Genomic DNA, 22,982 nt, shown 5'->3' with positions numbered 1-22,982 from the left:
TGGCGGGGTGCGGGCCGGGGAATAGGCCTCTTGGCCGGGGTGAATAGTGTTGGAACACGGCCCGCGGAAATAGTAGCGGCTGGAGGTACCGGGGGCGATGCCCGCCCCGGCCCGGCGGCCAAGTTAAAAAAATAAATAATCCCCGTTCAGTCTCAATGGCAGGGTGCGGGCCGGCCCGGCGGCGATTGCGGCGGGCAGCAGGCCTCTTGGACAGGTTGAGAGATAAAAAAATAATAATTCCCGTGCAGTCTCAATGGCGGGGTGCGGGCCGGCGAATAGGCCTCTTGGCCGGGGTGAATAGTGTTGGAACACGGCCCGCGGAAATAGTAGCGGCTGGAGGTACCGGGGGCGAAGCCCGCCCCGGGCCGGCGGCCAAGTTAAAAAAATAAATAATCCCCGTTCAGTCTCAATGGCAGGGTGCGGGCCGGCCCGGCGGCGAGTGCGGCGGGCAGCAGGCCTGTTGGACAGATTGAGAGATAAAAAAATAATAATTCCCGTTCAGTATCAATGGCAGGGTGCGGGCCGGCCCGGCGGCGATTGCGGCGGGCAGCAGGCCTCTTGGACAGGTTGAGAGATAAAAAAATAATAATTCCCATGCAGTCTCAATGGCGGGGTGCGGGCCGGGGAATAGGCCTCTTGGCCGGGGTGAATATGTTGGAGCGCGCCGCGCGTAAATAGAAGCGGCTGGAGGTACCGGGGGCGAAGCCCGCCCCGGCCCGGAGGCCGAGTTAAAAAAAATAATAATCCCCGTTCAGTCTCAATGGCGGGGTGCGGGCCGGCCCGGCGGCGAGTGCGGCGGGCAGCAGGCCTCTTGGACAGGTTGAGAGATAAAAAAATAATAATTCCCGTGCAGTCTCAATGGCGGGGTGCGGGCCGGGGAATAGGCCTCTTGGCCGGGGTGAATAGTGTTGGAACACGGCCCGCGGAAATAGTAGCGGCTGGAGGTACCGGGGGCGATGCCCGCCCCTGCGGCCAAGTTAAAAAAATAAATAATCCCGTTCAGTCTCAATGGCGGGGTGCGGGCCGGCCCGGCGGCGATTGCGGCGGGCAGCAGGCCTCTTGGACAGGTTGAGAGATAAAAAAATAATAATTCCCATGCAGTCTCAATGGCGGGGTGCGGGCCGGGGAATAGGCCTCTTGGCCGGGGTGAATATGTTGGAACGCGGCGCGCGTAAATAGAAGCGGCTGGAGGTACCGGGGGCGAAGCCCGCCCCGGCCCGGAGGCCGAGTTAAAAAAAATAATAATCCCCGTTCAGTCTCAATGGCGGGGTGCGGGCCGGCCCGGCGGCGAGTGCGGCGGGCAGCAGGCCTCTTGGACAGGTTGAGAGATAAAAAAATAATAATTCCCGTGCAGTCTCAATGGCGGGGTGCGGGCCGGGGAATAGGCCTCTTGGCCGGGGTGAATAGTGTTGGAACACGGCCCGCGGAAATAGTAGCGGCTGGAGGTACCGGGGGCGATGCCCGCCCCGGCCCGGCGGCCAAGTTAAAAAAATAAATAATCCCCGTTCAGTCTCAATGGCAGGGTGCGGGCCGGCCCGGCGGCGAGTGCGGCGGGCAGCAGGCCTCTTGGACAGGTTGAGAGATAAAAAAATAATAATTCCCGTTCAGTCTCAATGGCAGGGTGCGGGCCGGCCCGGCGGCGATTGCGGCGGGCAGCAGGCCTCTTGGACAGGTTGAGAGATAAAAAAATAATAATTCCCATGCAGTCTCAATGGCGGGGTGCGGGCCGGGGAATAGGCCTCTTGGCCGGGGTGAATATGTTGGAACGCGGCGCGCGTAAATAGAAGCGGCTGGAGGTACCGGGGGCGAAGCCCGCCCCGGCCCGGAGGCCGAGTTAAAAAAAATAATAATCCCCGTTCAGTCTCAATGGCGGGGTGCGGGCCGGCCCGGCGGCGAGTGCGGCGGGCAGCAGGCCTCTTGGACAGGTTGAGAGATAAAAAAATAATAATTCCCGTGCAGTCTCAATGGCGGGGTGCGGGCCGGGGAATAGGCCTCTTGGCCGGGGTGAATAGTGTTGGAACACGGCCCGCGGAAATAGTAGCGGCTGGAGGTACCGGGGGCGATGCCCGCCCCGGCCCGGCGGCCAAGTTAAAAAAATAAATAATCCCCGTTCAGTCTCAATGGCAGGGTGCGGGCCGGCCCGGCGGCGATTGCGGCGGGCAGCAGGCCTCTTGGACAGGTTGAGAGATAAAAAAATAATAATTCCCGTGCAGTCTCAATGGCGGGGTGCGGGCCGGCGAATAGGCCTCTTGGCCGGGGTGAATAGTGTTGGAACACGGCCCGCGGAAATAGTAGCGGCTGGAGGTACCGGGGGCGAAGCCCGCCCCGGGCCGGCGGCCAAGTTAAAAAAATAAATAATCCCCGTTCAGTCTCAATGGCAGGGTGCGGGCCGGCCCGGCGGCGAGTGCGGCGGGCAGCAGGCCTCTTGGACAGATTGAGAGATAAAAAAATAATAATTCCCGTTCAGTATCAATGGCAGGGTGCGGGCCGGCCCGGCGGCGATTGCGGCGGGCAGCAGGCCTCTTGGACAGGTTGAGAGATAAAAAAATAATAATTCCCATGCAGTCTCAATGGCGGGGTGCGGGCCGGGGAATAGGCCTCTTGGCCGGGGTGAATATGTTGGAGCGCGCCGCGCGTAAATAGAAGCGGCTGGAGGTACCGGGGGCGAAGCCCGCCCCGGCCCGGAGGCCGAGTTAAAAAAAATAATAATCCCCGTTCAGTCTCAATGGCGGGGTGCGGGCCGGCCCGGCGGCGAGTGCGGCGGGCAGCAGGCCTCTTGGACAGGTTGAGAGATAAAAAAATAATAATTCCCGTGCAGTCTCAATGGCGGGGTGCGGGCCGGGGAATAGGCCTCTTGGCCGGGGTGAATAGTGTTGGAACACGGCCCGCGGAAATAGTAGCGGCTGGAGGTACCGGGGGCGATGCCCGCCCCTGCGGCCAAGTTAAAAAAATAAATAATCCCGTTCAGTCTCAATGGCGGGGTGCGGGCCGGCCCGGCGGCGATTGCGGCGGGCAGCAGGCCTCTTGGACAGGTTGAGAGATAAAAAAATAATAATTCCCATGCAGTCTCAATGGCGGGGTGCGGGCCGGGGAATAGGCCTCTTGGCCGGGGTGAATATGTTGGAACGCGGCGCGCGTAAATAGAAGCGGCTGGAGGTACCGGGGGCGAAGCCCGCCCCGGCCCGGAGGCCGAGTTAAAAAAAATAATAATCCCCGTTCAGTCTCAATGGCGGGGTGCGGGCCGGCCCGGCGGCGAGTGCGGCGGGCAGCAGGCCTCTTGGACAGGTTGAGAGATAAAAAAATAATAATTCCCGTGCAGTCTCAATGGCGGGGTGCGGGCCGGGGAATAGGCCTCTTGGCCGGGGTGAATAGTGTTGGAACACGGCCCGCGGAAATAGTAGCGGCTGGAGTCCGGCCCGGCGGACGAGTGTGGCCGGGGAAGAGGCCTCTTGGCCGGGATGAATATGTTGGAACGCGGCGCGCGTAAATAGAAGCGGCTGGAGGTACCGGGGGCGAAGCCCGCCCCGGCCCGGAGGCCGAGTTAAAAAAAATAATAATCCCCGTTCAGTCTCAATGGCGGGGTGCGGGCCGGCCCGGCGGCGTGCGGCGGGCAGCAGGCCTCTTGGACAGGTTGAGAGATAAAAAAATAATAATTCCCGTGCAGTCTCAATGGCGGGGTGCGGGCCGGGGAATAGGCCTCTTGGCCGGGGTGAATAGTGTTGGAACACGGCCCGCGGAAATAGTAGCGGCTGGAGGTACCGGGGGCGATGCCCGCCCCGGCCCGGCGGCCAAGTTAAAAAAATAAATAATCCCCGTTCAGTCTCAATGGCAGGGTGCGGGCCGGCCCGGCGGCGATTGCGGCGGGCAGCAGGCCTCTTGGACAGGTTGAGAGATAAAAAAATAATAATTCCCATGCAGTCTCAATGGCGGGGTGCGGGCCGGGGAATAGGCCTCTTGGCCGGGGTGAATAGTGTTGGAACACGGCCCGCGGAAATAGTAGCGGCTGGAGGGACCGGGGGCGATGCCCGCCCCGGCCCGGCGGCCAAGTTAAAAAAATAAATAATCCCCGTTCAGTCTCAATGGCAGGGTGCGGGCCGGCCCGGCGGCGAGTGCGGCGGGCAGCAGGCCTTTTGGACAGGTTGAGAGATAAAAAAAATAATAATTCCCGTTCAGTCTCAATGGCAGGGTGCGGGCCGGCCCGGCGGCGATTGCGGCGGGCAGCAGGCCTCTTGGACAGGTTGAGAGATAAAAAAATAATAATTCCCATGCAGTCTGAATGGCGGGGTGCGGGCCGGGGAATAGGCCTCTTGGCCGGGGTGAATATGTTGGAACGCGGCGCGCGTAAATAGAAGCGGCTGGAGGTACCGGGGGCGAAGCACGCCCCGGCCCGGAGGCCGAGTTAAAAAAATAATAATCCCCGTTCAGTCTTAATGGCGGGGTGCGGGCCGGCCCGGCGGCGAGTGCGGCGGGCAGCAGGCCTCTTGGACAGGTTGAGAGATAAAAAAAATAATAATTCCCGTGCAGTCTCAATGGCGGGGTGCGGGCCGGGGAATAGGCCTCTTGGCCGGGGTGAATAGTGTTGGAACACGGCCCGCGGAAATAGTAGCGGCTGGAGGGACCGGGGGCGATGCCCGCCCCGGCCCGGCGGCCAAGTTAAAAAAATAAATAATCCCCGTTCAGTCTCAATGGCAGGGTGCGGGCCGGCCCGGCGGCGAGTGCGGCGGGCAGCAGGCCTCTTGGACAGGTTGAGAGATAAAAAAATAATAATTCCCGTTCAGTCTCAATGGCAGGGTGCGGGCCGGCCCGGCGGCGATTGCGGCGGGCAGCAGGCCTCTTGGACAGGTTGAGAGATAAAAAAATAATAATTCCCGTGCAGTCTCAATGGCGGGGTGCGGGCCGGGGAATAGGCCTCTTGGCCGGGGTGAATAGTGTTGGAACACGGCCCGCGGAAATAGTAGCGGCTGGAGGTACCGGGGGCGATGCCCGCCCCGGCCCGGCGGCCAAGTTAAAAAAATAAATAATCCCGTTCAGTCTCAATGGCAGGGTGCGGGCCGGCCCGGCGGCGATTGCGGCGGGCAGCAGGCCTCTTGGACAGGTTGAGAGATAAAAAAATAATAATTCCCATGCAGTCTCAATGGCGGGGTGCGGGCCGGGGAATAGGCCTCTTGGCCGGGGTGAATATGTTGGAACGCGGCGCGCGTAAATAGAAGCGGCTGGAAGTACCGGGGGCGAAGCCCGCCCCGGCCCGGAGGCCGAGTTAAAAAAAATAATAAGCCCCGTTCAGTCTCAATGGCGGGGTGCGGGCCGGCCCGGCGGCGAGTGCGGCGGGCAGCAGGCCTCTTGGACAGGTTGAGAGATAAAAAAATAATAATTCCCATGCAGTCTCAATGGCGGGGTGCGGGCCGGGGAATAGGCCTCTTGGCCGGGGTGAATATGTTGGAACGCGGCGCGCGTAAATAGAAGCGGCTGGAGGTACCGGGGGCGAAGCCCGCCCCGGCCCGGAGGCCGAGTTAAAAAAATAATAATCCCCGTTCAGTATTAATGGCGGGGTGCGGGCCGGCCCGGCGGCGAGTGCGGCGGGCAGCAGGCCTCTTGGACAGGTTGAGAGATAAAAAAATAATAATTCCCGTGCAGTCTCAATGGCGGGGTGCGGGCCGGGGAATAGGCCTCTTGGCCGGGGTGAATAGTGTTGGAACACGGCCCGCGGAAATAGTAGCGGCTGGAGGTACCGGGGGCGATGCCCGCCCCGGGCCGGCGGCCAAGTTAAAAAAATAAATAATCCCCGTTCAGTCTCAATGGCAGGGTGCGGGCCGGCCCGGCGGCGATTGCGGCGGGCAGCAGGCCTCTTGGACAGGTTGAGAGATAAAAAAATAATAATTCCCGTGCAGTCTCAATGGCGGGGTGCGGGCCGGGGAATAGGCCTCTTGGCCGGGGTGAATAGTGTTGGAACACGGCCCGCGGAAATAGTAGCGGCTGGAGGTACCGGGGGCGATGCCCGCCCCGGGCCGGCGGCCAAGTTAAAAAAATAAATAATCCCCGTTCAGTCTCAATGGCAGGGTGCGGGCCGGCCCGGCGGCGAGTGCGGCGGGCAGCAGGCCTCTTGGACAGGTTGAGAGATAAAAAAATAATAATTCCCGTTCAGTCTCAATGGCAGGGTGCGGGCCGGCCCGGCGGCGATTGCGGCGGGCAGCAGGCCTCTTGGACAGGTTGAGAGATAAAAAAATAATAATTCCCATGCAGTCTCAATGGCGGGGTGCGGGCCGGGGAATAGGCCTCTTGGCCGGGGTGAATATGTTGGAACGCGGCGCGCGTAAATAGAAGCGGCTGGAGGTACCGGGGGCGAAGCCCGCCCCGGCCCGGAGGCCGAGTTAAAAAAAATAATAATCCCCGTTCAGTCTCAATGGCGGGGTGCGGGCCGGCCCGGCGGCGAGTGCGGCGGGCAGCAGGCCTCTTGGACAGGTTGAGAGATAAAAAAATAATAATTCCCGTGTAGTCTCAATGGCGGGGTGCGGGCCGGGGAATAGGCCTCTTGGCCGGGGTGAATAGTGTTGGAACACGGCCCGCGGAAATAGTAGCGGCTGGAGGTACCGGGGGCGATGCCCGCCCCGGCCCGGCGGCCAAGTTAAAAAAAAAAATAATCCCCGTTCAGTCTCAATGGCAGGGTGCGGGCCGGCCCGGCGGCGATTGCGGCGGGCAGCAGGCCTCTTGGACAGGTTGAGAGATAAAAAAATAATAATTCCCATGCAGTCTCAATGGCGGGGTGCGGGCCGGGGAATAGGCCTCTTGGCCGGGGTGAATAGTGTTGGAACACGGCCCGCGGAAATAGTAGCGGCTGGAGGTACCGGGGGCGATGCCCGCCCCGGCCCGGCGGCCAAGTTAAAAAAATAAATAATCCCCGTTCAGTCTCAATGGCAGGGTGCGGGCCGGCCCGGCGGCGAGTGCGGCGGGCAGCAGGCCTCTTGGACAGGTTGAGAGATAAAAAAATAATAATTCCCGTTCAGTCTCAATGGCAGGGTGCGGGCCGGCCCGGCGGCGATTGCGGCGGGCAGCAGGCCTCTTGGACAGGTTGAGAGATAAAAAAATAATAATTCCCATGCAGTCTCAATGGCGGGGTGCGGGCCGGGGAATAGGCCTCTTGGCCGGGGTGAATATGTTGGAACGCGGCGCGCGTAAATAGAAGCGGCTGGAGGTACCGGGGGCGAAGCCCGCCCCGGCCCGGAGGCCGAGTTAAAAAAAATAATAATCCCCGTTCAGTCTTAATGGCGGGGTGCGGGCCGGCCCGGCGGCGAGTGCGGCGGGCAGCAGGCCTCTTGGACAGGTTGAGAGATAAAAAAATAATAATTCCCGTGCAGTCTCAATGGCGGGGTGCGGGCCGGGGAATAGGCCTCTTGGCCGGGGTGAATAGTGTTGGAACACGGCCCGCGGAAATAGTAGCGGCTGGAGGTACCGGGGGCGATGCCCGCCCCGGCCCGGCGGCCAAGTTAAAAAAATAAATAATCCCCGTTCAGTCTCAATGGCAGGGTGCGGGCCGGCCCGGCGGCGATTGCGGCGGGCAGCAGGCCTCTAGGACAGGTTGAGAGATAAAAAAATAATAATTCCCATGCAGTCTCAATGGCGGGGTGCGGGCCGGGGAATAGGCCTCTTGGCCGGGGTGAATAGTGTTGGAACACGGCCCGCGGAAATAGTAGCGGCTGGAGGTACCGGGGGCGATGCCCGCCCCGGCCCGGCGGCCAAGTTAAAAAAATAAATAATCCCCGTTCAGTCTCAATGGCAGGGTGCGGGCCGGCCCGGCGGCGAGTGCGGCGGGCAGCAGGCCTCTTGGACAGGTTGAGAGATAAAAAAATAATAATTCCCGTTCAGTCTCAATGGCAGGGTGCGGGCCGGCCCGGCGGCGATTGCGGCGGGCAGCAGGCCTCTTGGACAGGTTGAGAGATAAAAAAATAATAATTCCCATGCAGTCTCAATGGCGGGGTGCGGGCCGGGGAATAGGCCTCTTGGCCGGGGTGAATATGTTGGAACGCGGCGCGCGTAAATAGAAGCGGCTGGAGGTACCGGGGGCGAAGCCCGCCCCGGCCCGGAGGCCGAGTTAAAAAAAATAATAATCCCCGTTCAGTCTCAATGGCGGGGTGCGGGCCGGCCCGGCGGCGAGTGCGGCGGGCAGCAGGCCTCTTGGACAGGTTGAGAGATAAAAAAATAATAATTCCCGTGCAGTCTCAATGGCGGGGTGCGGGCCGGGGAATAGGCCTCTTGGCCGGGGTGAATAGTGTTGGAACACGGCCCGCGGAAATAGTAGCGGCTGGAGGTACCGGGGGCGATGCCCGCCCCGGCCCGGCGGCCAAGTTAAAAAAATAAATAATCCCCGTTCAGTCTCAATGGCAGGGTGCGGGCCGGCCCGGCGGCGATTGCGGCGGGCAGCAGGCCTCTTGGACAGGTTGAGAGATAAAAAAATAATAATTCCCGTGCAGTCTCAATGGCGGGGTGCGGGCCGGCGAATAGGCCTCTTGGCCGGGGTGAATAGTGTTGGAACACGGCCCGCGGAAATAGTAGCGGCTGGAGGTACCGGGGGCGAAGCCCGCCCCGGGCCGGCGGCCAAGTTAAAAAAATAAATAATCCCCGTTCAGTCTCAATGGCAGGGTGCGGGCCGGCCCGGCGGCGAGTGCGGCGGGCAGCAGGCCTGTTGGACAGATTGAGAGATAAAAAAATAATAATTCCCGTTCAGTATCAATGGCAGGGTGCGGGCCGGCCCGGCGGCGATTGCGGCGGGCAGCAGGCCTCTTGGACAGGTTGAGAGATAAAAAAATAATAATTCCCATGCAGTCTCAATGGCGGGGTGCGGGCCGGGGAATAGGCCTCTTGGCCGGGGTGAATATGTTGGAGCGCGCCGCGCGTAAATAGAAGCGGCTGGAGGTACCGGGGGCGAAGCCCGCCCCGGCCCGGAGGCCGAGTTAAAAAAAATAATAATCCCCGTTCAGTCTCAATGGCGGGGTGCGGGCCGGCCCGGCGGCGAGTGCGGCGGGCAGCAGGCCTCTTGGACAGGTTGAGAGATAAAAAAATAATAATTCCCGTGCAGTCTCAATGGCGGGGTGCGGGCCGGGGAATAGGCCTCTTGGCCGGGATGAATAGTGTTGGAACACGGCCCGCGGAAATAGTAGCGGCTGGAGGTACCGGGGGCGATGCCCGCCCCTGCGGCCAAGTTAAAAAAATAAATAATCCCGTTCAGTCTCAATGGCGGGGTGCGGGCCGGCCCGGCGGCGATTGCGGCGGGCAGCAGGCCTCTTGGACAGGTTGAGAGATAAAAAAATAATAATTCCCATGCAGTCTCAATGGCGGGGTGCGGGCCGGGGAATAGGCCTCTTGGCCGGGGTGAATATGTTGGAACGCGGCGCGCGTAAATAGAAGCGGCTGGAGGTACCGGGGGCGAAGCCCGCCCCGGCCCGGAGGCCGAGTTAAAAAAAATAATAATCCCCGTTCAGTCTCAATGGCGGGGTGCGGGCCGGCCCGGCGGCGAGTGCGGCGGGCAGCAGGCCTCTTGGACAGGTTGAGAGATAAAAAAATAATAATTCCCGTGCAGTCTCAATGGCGGGGTGCGGGCCGGGGAATAGGCCTCTTGGCCGGGGTGAATAGTGTTGGAACACGGCCCGCGGAAATAGTAGCGGCTGGAGGTACCGGGGGCGATGCCCGCCCCGGCCCGGCGGCCAAGTTAAAAAAATAAATAATCCCCGTTCAGTCTCAATGGCAGGGTGCGGGCCGGCCCGGCGGCGAGTGCGGCGGGCAGCAGGCCTCTTGGACAGGTTGAGAGATAAAAAAATAATAATTCCCGTTCAGTCTCAATGGCAGGGTGCGGGCCGGCCCGGCGGCGATTGCGGCGGGCAGCAGGCCTCTTGGACAGGTTGAGAGATAAAAAAATAATAATTCCCATGCAGTCTCAATGGCGGGGTGCGGGCCGGGGAATAGGCCTCTTGGCCGGGGTGAATATGTTGGAACGCGGCGCGCGTAAATAGAAGCGGCTGGAGGTACCGGGGGCGAAGCCCGCCCCGGCCCGGAGGCCGAGTTAAAAAAAATAATAATCCCCGTTCAGTCTCAATGGCGGGGTGCGGGCCGGCCCGGCGGCGAGTGCGGCGGGCAGCAGGCCTCTTGGACAGGTTGAGAGATAAAAAAATAATAATTCCCGTGCAGTCTCAATGGCGGGGTGCGGGCCGGGGAATAGGCCTCTTGGCCGGGGTGAATAGTGTTGGAACACGGCCCGCGGAAATAGTAGCGGCTGGAGGTACCGGGGGCGATGCCCGCCCCGGCCCGGCGGCCAAGTTAAAAAAATAAATAATCCCCGTTCAGTCTCAATGGCAGGGTGCGGGCCGGCCCGGCGGCGATTGCGGCGGGCAGCAGGCCTCTTGGACAGGTTGAGAGATAAAAAAATAATAATTCCCGTGCAGTCTCAATGGCGGGGTGCGGGCCGGCGAATAGGCCTCTTGGCCGGGGTGAATAGTGTTGGAACACGGCCCGCGGAAATAGTAGCGGCTGGAGGTACCGGGGGCGAAGCCCGCCCCGGGCCGGCGGCCAAGTTAAAAAAATAAATAATCCCCGTTCAGTCTCAATGGCAGGGTGCGGGCCGGCCCGGCGGCGAGTGCGGCGGGCAGCAGGCCTCTTGGACAGATTGAGAGATAAAAAAATAATAATTCCCGTTCAGTATCAATGGCAGGGTGCGGGCCGGCCCGGCGGCGATTGCGGCGGGCAGCAGGCCTCTTGGACAGGTTGAGAGATAAAAAAATAATAATTCCCATGCAGTCTCAATGGCGGGGTGCGGGCCGGGGAATAGGCCTCTTGGCCGGGGTGAATATGTTGGAGCGCGCCGCGCATAAATAGAAGCGGCTGGAGGTACCGGGGGCGAAGCCCGCCCCGGCCCGGAGGCCGAGTTAAAAAAAATAATAATCCCCGTTCAGTCTCAATGGCGGGGTGCGGGCCGGCCCGGCGGCGAGTGCGGCGGGCAGCAGGCCTCTTGGACAGGTTGAGAGATAAAAAAATAATAATTCCCGTGCAGTCTCAATGGCGGGGTGCGGGCCGGGGAATAGGCCTCTTGGCCGGGGTGAATAGTGTTGGAACACGGCCCGCGGAAATAGTAGCGGCTGGAGGTACCGGGGGCGATGCCCGCCCCTGCGGCCAAGTTAAAAAAATAAATAATCCCGTTCAGTCTCAATGGCGGGGTGCGGGCCGGCCCGGCGGCGATTGCGGCGGGCAGCAGGCCTCTTGGACAGGTTGAGAGATAAAAAAATAATAATTCCCATGCAGTCTCAATGGCGGGGTGCGGGCCGGGGAATAGGCCTCTTGGCCGGGGTGAATATGTTGGAACGCGGCGCGCGTAAATAGAAGCGGCTGGAGGTACCGGGGGCGAAGCCCGCCCCGGCCCGGAGGCCGAGTTAAAAAAAATAATAATCCCCGTTCAGTCTCAATGGCGGGGTGCGGGCCGGCCCGGCGGCGAGTGCGGCGGGCAGCAGGCCTCTTGGACAGGTTGAGAGATAAAAAAATAATAATTCCCGTGCAGTCTCAATGGCGGGGTGCGGGCCGGGGAATAGGCCTCTTGGCCGGGGTGAATAGTGTTGGAACACGGCCCGCGGAAATAGTAGCGGCTGGAGTCCGGCCCGGCGGACGAGTGTGGCCGGGGAAGAGGCCTCTTGGCCGGGATGAATATGTTGGAACGCGGCGCGCGTAAATAGAAGCGGCTGGAGGTACCGGGGGCGAAGCCCGCCCCGGCCCGGAGGCCGAGTTAAAAAAAATAATAATCCCCGTTCAGTCTCAATGGCGGGGTGCGGGCCGGCCCGGCGGCGTGCGGCGGGCAGCAGGCCTCTTGGACAGGTTGAGAGATAAAAAAATAATAATTCCCGTGCAGTCTCAATGGCGGGGTGCGGGCCGGGGAATAGGCCTCTTGGCCGGGGTGAATAGTGTTGGAACACGGCCCGCGGAAATAGTAGCGGCTGGAGGTACCGGGGGCGATGCCCGCCCCGGCCCGGCGGCCAAGTTAAAAAAATAAATAATCCCCGTTCAGTCTCAATGGCAGGGTGCGGGCCGGCCCGGCGGCGATTGCGGCGGGCAGCAGGCCTCTTGGACAGGTTGAGAGATAAAAAAATAATAATTCCCATGCAGTCTCAATGGCGGGGTGCGGGCCGGGGAATAGGCCTCTTGGCCGGGGTGAATAGTGTTGGAACACGGCCCGCGGAAATAGTAGCGGCTGGAGGGACCGGGGGCGATGCCCGCCCCGGCCCGGCGGCCAAGTTAAAAAAATAAATAATCCCCGTTCAGTCTCAATGGCAGGGTGCGGGCCGGCCCGGCGGCGAGTGCGGCGGGCAGCAGGCCTTTTGGACAGGTTGAGAGATAAAAAAAATAATAATTCCCGTTCAGTCTCAATGGCAGGGTGCGGGCCGGCCCGGCGGCGATTGCGGCGGGCAGCAGGCCTCTTGGACAGGTTGAGAGATAAAAAAATAATAATTCCCATGCAGTCTGAATGGCGGGGTGCGGGCCGGGGAATAGGCCTCTTGGCCGGGGTGAATATGTTGGAACGCGGCGCGCGTAAATAGAAGCGGCTGGAGGTACCGGGGGCGAAGCACGCCCCGGCCCGGAGGCCGAGTTAAAAAAATAATAATCCCCGTTCAGTCTTAATGGCGGGGTGCGGGCCGGCCCGGCGGCGAGTGCGGCGGGCAGCAGGCCTCTTGGACAGGTTGAGAGATAAAAAAAATAATAATTCCCGTGCAGTCTCAATGGCGGGGTGCGGGCCGGGGAATAGGCCTCTTGGCCGGGGTGAATAGTGTTGGAACACGGCCCGCGGAAATAGTAGCGGCTGGAGGGACCGGGGGCGATGCCCGCCCCGGCCCGGCGGCCAAGTTAAAAAAATAAATAATCCCCGTTCAGTCTCAATGGCAGGGTGCGGGCCGGCCCGGCGGCGAGTGCGGCGGGCAGCAGGCCTCTTGGACAGGTTGAGAGATAAAAAAATAATAATTCCCGTTCAGTCTCAATGGCAGGGTGCGGGCCGGCCCGGCGGCGATTGCGGCGGGCAGCAGGCCTCTTGGACAGGTTGAGAGATAAAAAAATAATAATTCCCGTGCAGTCTCAATGGCGGGGTGCGGGCCGGGGAATAGGCCTCTTGGCCGGGGTGAATAGTGTTGGAACACGGCCCGCGGAAATAGTAGCGGCTGGAGGTACCGGGGGCGATGCCCGCCCCGGCCCGGCGGCCAAGTTAAAAAAATAAATAATCCCGTTCAGTCTCAATGGCAGGGTGCGGGCCGGCCCGGCGGCGATTGCGGCGGGCAGCAGGCCTCTTGGACAGGTTGAGAGATAAAAAAATAATAATTCCCATGCAGTCTCAATGGCGGGGTGCGGGCCGGGGAATAGGCCTCTTGGCCGGGGTGAATATGTTGGAACGCGGCGCGCGTAAATAGAAGCGGCTGGAAGTACCGGGGGCGAAGCCCGCCCCGGCCCGGAGGCCGAGTTAAAAAAAATAATAAGCCCCGTTCAGTCTCAATGGCGGGGTGCGGGCCGGCCCGGCGGCGAGTGCGGCGGGCAGCAGGCCTCTTGGACAGGTTGAGAGATAAAAAAATAATAATTCCCATGCAGTCTCAATGGCGGGGTGCGGGCCGGGGAATAGGCCTCTTGGCCGGGGTGAATATGTTGGAACGCGGCGCGCGTAAATAGAAGCGGCTGGAGGTACCGGGGGCGAAGCCCGCCCCGGCCCGGAGGCCGAGTTAAAAAAATAATAATCCCCGTTCAGTATTAATGGCGGGGTGCGGGCCGGCCCGGCGGCGAGTGCGGCGGGCAGCAGGCCTCTTGGACAGGTTGAGAGATAAAAAAATAATAATTCCCGTGCAGTCTCAATGGCGGGGTGCGGGCCGGGGAATAGGCCTCTTGGCCGGGGTGAATAGTGTTGGAACACGGCCCGCGGAAATAGTAGCGGCTGGAGGTACCGGGGGCGATGCCCGCCCCGGGCCGGCGGCCAAGTTAAAAAAATAAATAATCCCCGTTCAGTCTCAATGGCAGGGTGCGGGCCGGCCCGGCGGCGATTGCGGCGGGCAGCAGGCCTCTTGGACAGGTTGAGAGATAAAAAAATAATAATTCCCGTGCAGTCTCAATGGCGGGGTGCGGGCCGGGGAATAGGCCTCTTGGCCGGGGTGAATAGTGTTGGAACACGGCCCGCGGAAATAGTAGCGGCTGGAGGTACCGGGGGCGATGCCCGCCCCGGGCCGGCGGCCAAGTTAAAAAAATAAATAATCCCCGTTCAGTCTCAATGGCAGGGTGCGGGCCGGCCCGGCGGCGAGTGCGGCGGGCAGCAGGCCTCTTGGACAGGTTGAGAGATAAAAAAATAATAATTCCCGTTCAGTCTCAATGGCAGGGTGCGGGCCGGCCCGGCGGCGATTGCGGCGGGCAGCAGGCCTCTTGGACAGGTTGAGAGATAAAAAAATAATAATTCCCATGCAGTCTCAATGGCGGGGTGCGGGCCGGGGAATAGGCCTCTTGGCCGGGGTGAATATGTTGGAACGCGGCGCGCGTAAATAGAAGCGGCTGGAGGTACCGGGGGCGAAGCCCGCCCCGGCCCGGAGGCCGAGTTAAAAAAAATAATAATCCCCGTTCAGTCTCAATGGCGGGGTGCGGGCCGGCCCGGCGGCGAGTGCGGCGGGCAGCAGGCCTCTTGGACAGGTTGAGAGATAAAAAAATAATAATTCCCGTGCAGTCTCAATGGTGGGGTGCGGGCCAGGGAATAGGCCTCTTGGCCGGGGTGAATAGTGTTGGAACACGGCCCGCGGAATTAGTAGCGGCTGGAGGTACCGGGGGCGATGCCCGCCCCGGCCCGGCGGCCAAGTTAAAAAAATAAATAATCCCCGTTCAGTCTCAATGGCAGGGTGCGGGCCGGCCCGGCGGCGATTGCGGCGGGCAGCAGGCCTCTTGGACAGGTTGAGAGATAAAAAAATAATAATTCCCATGCAGTCTCAATGGCGGGGTGCGGGCCGGGGAATAGGAATCTTGGCCGGGGTGAATAGTGTTGGAACACGGCCCGCGGAAATAGTAGCGGCTGGAGGGACCGGGGGCGATGCCCGCCCTGGCCCGGCGGCCAAGTTAAAAAAATAAATAATCCCCGTTCAGTCTCAATGGCAGGGTGCGGGCCGGCCCGGCGGCGAGTGCGGCGGGCAGCAGGCCTCTTGGACAGGTTGAGAGATAAAAAAATAATAATTCCCGTTCAGTCTCAATGGCAGGGTGCGGGCCGGCCCGGCGGCGATTGCGGCGGGCAGCAGGCCTCTTGGACAGGTTGAGAGATAAAAAAATAATAATTCCCATGCAGTCTCAATGGCGGGGTGCGGGCCGGGGAATAGGCCTCTTGGCCGGGGTGAATATGTTGGAACGCGGCGCGCGTAAATAGAAGCGGCTGGAGGTACCGGGGGCGAAGCACGCCCCGGCCCGGAGGCCGAGTTAAAAAAATAATAATCCCCGTTCAGTCTTAATGGCGGGGTGCGGGCCGGCCCGGCGGCGAGTGCGGCGGGCAGCAGGCCTCTTGGACAGGTTGAGAGATAAAAAAATAATAATTCCCGTGCAGTCTCAATGGCGGGGTGCGGGCCGGGGAATAGGCCTCTTGGCCGGGGTGAATAGTGTTGGAACACGGCCCGCGGAAATAGTAGCGGCTGGAGGTACCGGGGGCGATGCCCGCCCCGGGCCGGCGGCCAAGTTAAAAAAATAAATAATCCCCGTTCAGTCTCAATGGCAGGGTGCGGGCCGGCCCGGCGGCGATTGCGGCGGGCAGCAGGCCTCTTGGACAGGTTGAGAGATAAAAAAATAATAATTCCCGTGCAGTCTCAATGGCGGGGTGCGGGCCGGGGAATAGGCCTCTTGGCCGGGGTGAATAGTGTTGGAACACGGCCCGCGGAAATAGTAGCGGCTGGAGGTACCGGGGGCGATGCCCGCCCCGGGCCGGCGGCCAAGTTAAAAAAATAAATAATCCCCGTTCAGTCTCAATGGCAGGGTGCGGGCCGGCCCGGCGGCGAGTGCGGCGGGCAGCAGGACTCTTGGACAGGTTGAGAGATAAAAAAATAATAATTCCCGTTCAGTCTCAATGGCAGGGTGCGGGCCGGCCCGGCGGCGATTGCGGCGGGCAGCAGGCCTCTTGGACAGGTTGAGAGATAAAAAAATAATAATTCCCATGCAGTCTCAATGGCGGGGTGCGGGCCGGGGAATAGGCCTCTTGGCCGGGGTGAATATGTTGGAAAGCGGCGCGCGTAAATAGAAGCGGCTGGAGGTACCGGGGGCGAAGCCCGCCCCGGCCCGGAGGCCGAGTTAAAAAAAATAATAATCCCCGTTCAGTCTCAATGGCGGGGTGCGGGCCGGCCCGGCGGCGAGTGCGGCGGGCAGCAGGCCTCTTGGACAGGTTGAGAGATAAAAAAATAATAATTCCCGTGCAGTCTCAATGGCGGGGTGCGGGCCGGGGAATAGGCCTCTTGGCCGGGGTGAATAGTGTTGGAACACGGCCCGCGGAAATAGTAGCGGCTGGAGGTACCGGGGGCGATGCCCGCCCCGGCCCGGCGGCCAAGTTAAAAAAATAAATAATCCCCGTTCAGTCTCAATGGCAGGGTGCGGGCCGGCCCGGCGGCGATTGCGGCGGGCAGCAGGCCTCTTGGACAGGTTGAGAGATAAAAAAATAATAATTCCCATGCAGTCTCAATGGCGGGGTGCGGGCCGGGGAATAGGCCTCTTGGCCGGGGTGAATAGTGTTGGAACACGGCCCGCGGAAATAGTAGCGGCTGGAGGTACCGGGGGCGATGCCCGCCCCGGCCCGGCGGCCAAGTTAAAAAAATAAATAATCCCGTTCAGTCTCAATGGCAGGGTGCGGGCCGGCCCGGCGGCGATTGCGGCGGGCAGCAGGCCTCTTGGACAGGTTGAGAGATATAAAAATAATAATTCCCGTGCAGTCTCAATGGCGGGGTGCGGGCCGGCCCGGCGGACGAGTGTGGCCGGGGAAGAGGCCTCTTGGCCGGGGTGAATATGTTTTAACGCGGCCCGCGGAAATAGTAGCGGCTGGAGTTACCGGCGGCGATGCCCGCCCCGGGCCGGCAGCCAAGTTAAAAAAATAAATAATCCCCGTTCAGTCTCAATGGCAGGGTGCGGGCCGGCCCGGCGGCGATTGCGGCGGGCAGCAGGCCTCTTGGACAGGTTGAGAGATAAAAAAATAATAATTCCCATGCAGTCTCAATGGCGGGGTGCGGGCCGGGGAATAGGCCTCTTGGCCGGGGTGAATAGTGTTGGAACACGGCCCGCGGAAATAGTAGCGGCTGGAGGTACCGGGGGCGATGCCCGCCCCGGCCCGGCGGCCAAGTTAAAAAAATAATAATCCCCGTTCAATCTTAATGGCGGGGTGCGGGCCGGCCCGGCGGCGATTGCGGCGGGCAGCAGGCCTCTTGGACAGGTTGAGAGATAAAAAAATAATAATCCCCGTGCAGTCTCAATGGCGGGGTGCGGGCCGGCCAGGCGGCGAGTGCGGCGGGCAGCAGGCCTTTTGGACAGGCTGAGAGATAAAAAAATAATAATTCCCGTGCAGTCTCAATGGCGGGGTGCGGGCCTGCCCGGCGGCGAGTGCGGCGGGCAGCAGGCCTCTTGGACAGGTTGAGAGATAAAAAAATAATAATTCCCATGCAGTCTCAATGGCAGGGTGCGGGCCGGCCCGGCGGCGATTGCGGCGGGCAGCAGGCCTCTTGGACAGGTTGAGAGATAAAAAAATAATAATTCCCATGCAGTCTCAATGGCGGGGTGCGGGCCGGGGAATAGGCCTCTTGGCCGGGGTGAATATGTTGGAACGCGGCGCGCGTAAATAGAAGCGGCTGGAGGTACCGGGGGCGAAGCCCGCCCCGGCCCGGAGGCCGAGTTAAAAAAAATAATAATCCCCGTTCAGTCTCAATGGCGGGGTGCGGGCCGGCCCGGCGGCGAGTGCGGCGGACAGCAGGCCTCTTGGACAGGTTGAGAGATAAAAAAATAATAATTCCCGTGCAGTCTCAATGGCGGGGTGCGGGCCGGGGAATAGGCCTCTTGGCCGGGGTGAATAGTGTTGGAACACGGCCCGCGGAAATAGTAGCGGCTGGAGGTACCGGGGGCGATGCCCGCCCCGGCCCGGCGGCCAAGTTAAAAAAATAAATAATCCCCGTTCAGTCTCAATGGCAGGGTGCGAGCCGGCCCGGCGGCGATTGCGGCGGGCAGCAGGCCTCTTGGACAGGTTGAGAGATAAAAAAATAATAATTCCCATGCAGTCTCAATGGCGGGGTGCGGGCCGGGGAATAGGCCTCTTGGCCGGGGTGAATAGTGTTGGAACACGGCCCGCGGAAATAGTAGCGGCTGGAGGTACCGGGGGCGATGCCCGCCCCGGCCCGGCGGCCAAGTTAAAAAAATAAATAATCCCCGTTCAGTCTCAATGGCAGGGTGCGGGCCGGCCCGGCGGCGATTGCGGCGGGCAGCAGGCCTCTTGGACAGGTTGAGAGATATAAAAATAATAATTCCCGTGCAGTCTCAATGGCGGGGTGCGGGCCGGCCCGGCGGACGAGTGTGGCCGGGGAAGAGGCCTCTTGGCCGGGGTGAATATGTTGGAACGCGGCCCGCGGAAATAGTAGCGGCTGGAGTTACCGGCGGCGATGCCCGCCCCGGGCCGGCAGCCAAGTTAAAAAAATAAATAATCCCCGTTCAGTCTCAATGGCAGGGTGCGGGCCGGCCCGGCGGCGATTGCGGCGGGCAGCAGGCCTCTTGGACAGGTTGAGAGATAAAAAAATAATAATCCCCGTGCAGTCTCAATGGCGGGGTGCGGGCCGGCCAGGCGGCGAGTGCGGCGGGCAGCAGGCCTTTTGGACAGGCTGAGAGATAAAAAAATAATAATTCCCGTGCAGTCTCAATGGCGGGGTGCGGGCCTGCCCGGCGGCGAGTGCGGCGGGCAGCAGGCCTCTTGGACAGGTTGAGAGATAAAAAAATAATAATTCCCATGCAGTCTCAATGGCAGGGTGCCGGCCGGCCCGGTGGCCGAGTGTGGCCGGGGAAGAGGCCTCTTGGCCGGGGTTAATAGTGTTGGAACGCGGCCCGCGGAAATAGTAGCGGCTGGAGGTACCGGGGGCGAAGCCCGCCGCGGCCCGGCGGCCGAGTTAAAAAAAATAATAATCCCCGTTCAGTCTCAATGGCGGGGTGCGGGCCGGCCCGGCGGCGATTGCGGCGGGCAGCAGGCCTCTTGGACAGGTTGAGAGATAAAAAAATAATAATTCCCATGCAGTCTCAATGGCGGGGTGCGGGCCGGCCCGGCGGCGAGTGCGGCGGGCAGCAGGCCTCTTGGACAGGTTGAGAGATAAAAAAATAATAATTCCCGTGCAGTCTCAATGGAGGGGTGCGGGCCTGCCCGGCGGCGAGTGCGGCGGGCAGCCGGCCTCTTGGACAGGTTGAGAGATAAAAAAATAATAATTCCCGTGCAGTCTCAATGGCGGGGTGCGGGCCGGGGAATAGGCCTCTTGGCCGGGGTGAATAGTGTTGGAACGCGGCCCGCGGAAATAGTAGCGGCTGGAGGTACCGGGGGCGATGCCCGCCCCGGCCCGGCGGCCAAGTTAAAAAAATAAATAATCCCCGTTCAGTCTCAATGGCAGGGTGCGGGCCGGCCCGGCGGCGATTGCGGCGGGCAGCAGGCCTCTTGGACAGGTTGAGAGATAAAAAAATAATAATTCCCATGCAGTCTCAATGGCGGGGTGCGGGCCGGGGAATAGGCCTCTTGGCCGGGGTGAATAGTGTTGGAACACGGCCCGCGGAAATAGTAGCGGCTGGAGGTACCGGGGGCGATGCCCGCCCCGGCCCGGCGGCCAAGTTAAAAAAATAAATAATCCCCGTTCAGTCTCAATGGCAGGGTGCGGGCCGGCCCGGCAGCGATTGCGGCGGGCAGCAGGCCTCTTGGACAGGTTGAGAGATAAAAAAATAATAATTCCCATGCAGAGTCAATGGCGGGGTGCGGGCCGGCCCGGCGGCGAGTGCGGCGGGCAGCAGGCCTCTTGGACAGTTTGAGAGATAAAAAAAATAATAATTCCCGTGCAGTCTCAATGGCGGGGTGCGGGCCGGCCCGGCGGACGAGTGTGGCCGGGGAAGAGGCCTCTTGGCCGGGGTGAATAGTGTTGGAACGCGGCCCGCGGAAATAGTAGCGGCTGGAGGTACCGGGGGCGATGCCCGCCCCGGCCCGGCGGCCAAGTTAAAAAAATAAATAATCCCCGTTCAGTCTCAAATGCAGGGTGCGGGCCGGCCCGGTGGCCGAGTGTGGCTGGGGAAGAGGCCTCTTGGCCGGGGTTAATAGTGTTGGAACGCGTCCCGCGGAAATAGTAGCGGCTGGAGGTACTGGGGGCGATGCCCGCCCCCGCCCGGCGGCCGAGTTAAAAAAATAATAATCCCCGTTCAGTCTCAATGGCGGGGTGCGGGCCGGCCCGGCGGCGAGTGCGGCGGGCAGCAGGCCTCTTGGACAGTTTGAGAGATAAAAAAAATAATAATTCCCGTGCAGTCTCAATGGCGGGGTGCGGGCCGGCCCGGCGGACGAGTGTGGCCGGGGAAGAGGCCTCTTGGCCGGGGTGAATAGTGTTGGAACGCGGCCCGCGGAAATAGTAGCGGCTGGAGGTACCGGGGGCAATGCCCGCCCCGGCCCGGCGGCCAAGTTAAAAAAATAAATAATCCCCGTTCAGTCTCAAATGCAGGGTGCGGGCCGGCCCGGTGGCCGAGTGTGGCTGGGGAAGAGGCCTCTTGGCCGGGGTTAATAGTGTTGGAACGCGTCCCGCGGAAATAGTAGCGGCTGGAGGTACCGGGGGCGATGCCCGCCCCCGCCCGGCGGCCGAGTTAAAAAAATAATAATCCCCGTTCAGTCTCAATGGCGGGGTGCGGGCCGGCCCGGCGGCGATTGCGGCGGGCAGCAGGTCACGTTGATTTGACAGATCAACGTCTCTTTGGAATAAAATTAATGTCCAACAGAGGGAGCCGTCTGCACGGGGATCGGTCATGATAGCACTTGGACATGAAACAGCTTGGGATTTCCGCCTGCTGGATGCCTTTGCACCTCCACTGGAAAAGCCCACTTTTGCAACAAACATCAAATACCGCATCTGCGTGCTCGCAGAGGACCGTATGCGAGCCTGACAGGCTGCGCGCTCCAACCACCACGGGAGCGGGCCCCTCCTTCGTGCTCTCGGGAGGAGGTCATTAAATGAAAAAAAAAATCACCCCACTACTCCATCCCCGACCCGCAAGTGCCTTGTCTGCTATAAAGGGGACAATTTTCACGTTTTCCCTCGCTTACGGCCATACTACCCTGAGAACGCCCGATCTCGTCCGATCTCGGAAGCTAAGCAGGGTCGGGCCTGGTTAGTACTTGGATGGGAGACCGCCTGGGAATACCAGGTGCTGTAAGCTTTTGCACCCACCTCCAATTCTCAACACGATTCACTGCTCTTTCCAAAAATTTTGGCATTCATTCGTCATTCAACTTTCACTTATCCTGTGGTTTGAAATCGTTTCCTTCACGTTGATTTGACAGATCAACGTCTCTTTGGAATAAAATTAATGTCCAAAAGAGGGAGCCGTCTGCACGGGGATCGGTCATGATAGCACTTGGACATGAAGCAGCTTGGGATTTCCGCCTGCTGGATGCCTTTGCACCTCCACTGGAAAAGCCCACTTTTGCAACAAACATCAAATACCGCATCTGCGTGCTCGCAGAGGACCGTATGCGAGCCTGACAGGCTGCGCGCTCCAACCACCACGGGAGCGGGCCCCTCCTTCGTGCTCTCGGGAGGAGGTCATTAAATGAAAAAAAAAATCACCCCACTACTCCATCCCCGACCCGCAAGTGCCTTGTCTGCTATAAAGGGGACAATTTTCACGTTTTCCCTCGCTTACGGCCATACTACCCTGAGAACGCCCGATCTCGTCCGATCTCGGAAGCTAAGCAGGGTCGGGCCTGGTTAGTACTTGGATGGGAGACCGCCTGGGAATACCAGGTGCTGTAAGCTTTTGCACCCACCTCCAATTCTCAACACGATTCACTGCTCTTTCCAAAAATTTTGGCATTCATTCGTCATTCAACTTTCACTTATCCTGTGGTTTGAAATCGTTTCCTTCACGTTGATTTGACAGATCAACGTCTCTTTGGAATAAAATTAATGTCCAAAAGAGGGAGCCGTCTGCACGGGGATCGGTCATGATAGCACTTGGACATGAAGCAGCTTGGGATTTCCGCCTGCTGGATGCCTTTGCACCTCCACTGGAAAAGCCCACTTTTGCAACAAACATCAAATACCGCATCTGCGTGCTCGCAGAGGACTGTATGCGAGCCTGACAGGCTGCGCGCTCCAACCACCACGGGAGCGGGCCCCTCCTTCGTGCTCTCGGGAGGAGGTCATTAAATGAAAAAAAAAATCACCCCACTACTCCATCCCCGACCCGCAAGTGCCTTGTCTGCTATAAAGGGGACAATTTTCACGTTTTCCCTCGCTTACGGCCATACTACCCTGAGAACGCCCGATCTCGTCCGATCTCGGAAGCTAAGCAGGGTCGGGCCTGGTTAGTACTTGGATGGGAGACCGCCTGGGAATACCAGGTGCTGTAAGCTTTTGCACCCACCTCCAATTCTCAACACGATTCACTGCTCTTTCCAAAAATTTTGGCATTCATTCGTCATTCAACTTTCACTTATCCTGTGGTTTGAAATCGTTTCCTTCACGTTGATTTGACAGATCAACGTCTCTTTGGAATAAAATTAATGTCCAAAAGAGGGAGCCGTCTGCACGGGGATCGGTCATGATAGCACTTGGACATGAAGCAGCTTGGGATTTCCGCCTGCTGGATGCCTTTGCACCTCCACTGGAAAAGCCCACTTTTGCAACAAACATCAAATACCGCATCTGCGTGCTCGCAGAGGACTGTATGCGAGCCTGACAGGCTGCGCGCTCCAACCACCACGGGAGCGGGCCCCT

At 60.1% G+C, this 22,982-nt stretch overlaps 3 non-coding genes across 3 annotated transcripts; all 3 read left to right on the top strand.

Annotated features, from left to right (window-relative positions):
- Positions 1–21,301: 21,301 nt before the first annotated feature.
- LOC127602947 (5S ribosomal RNA) lies at positions 21,302–21,420 on the top strand. The gene has a single exon (XR_007962978.1). It is a non-coding gene; the product is annotated as a 5S ribosomal RNA (ribosomal RNA).
- A 480-nt stretch (positions 21,421–21,900) lies between these two features.
- LOC127602946 (5S ribosomal RNA) lies at positions 21,901–22,019 on the top strand. The gene has a single exon (XR_007962977.1). It is a non-coding gene; the product is annotated as a 5S ribosomal RNA (ribosomal RNA).
- A 480-nt stretch (positions 22,020–22,499) lies between these two features.
- On the top strand, positions 22,500–22,618 carry LOC127602944 (5S ribosomal RNA). Its single transcript, XR_007962975.1, has one exon. It is a non-coding gene; the product is annotated as a 5S ribosomal RNA (ribosomal RNA).
- The last annotated feature ends 364 nt before the right edge of the window (positions 22,619–22,982 follow it).

Source organism: Hippocampus zosterae, chromosome 6 (assembly GCF_025434085.1).
Source record: "Hippocampus zosterae strain Florida chromosome 6, ASM2543408v3, whole genome shotgun sequence".
NCBI classification, from domain to species: Eukaryota; Metazoa; Chordata; class Actinopteri; order Syngnathiformes; family Syngnathidae; genus Hippocampus; species Hippocampus zosterae.
Note: the sequence above shows the minus strand (reverse complement) of the source record. Positions and strands in the feature narration are given on the sequence as shown.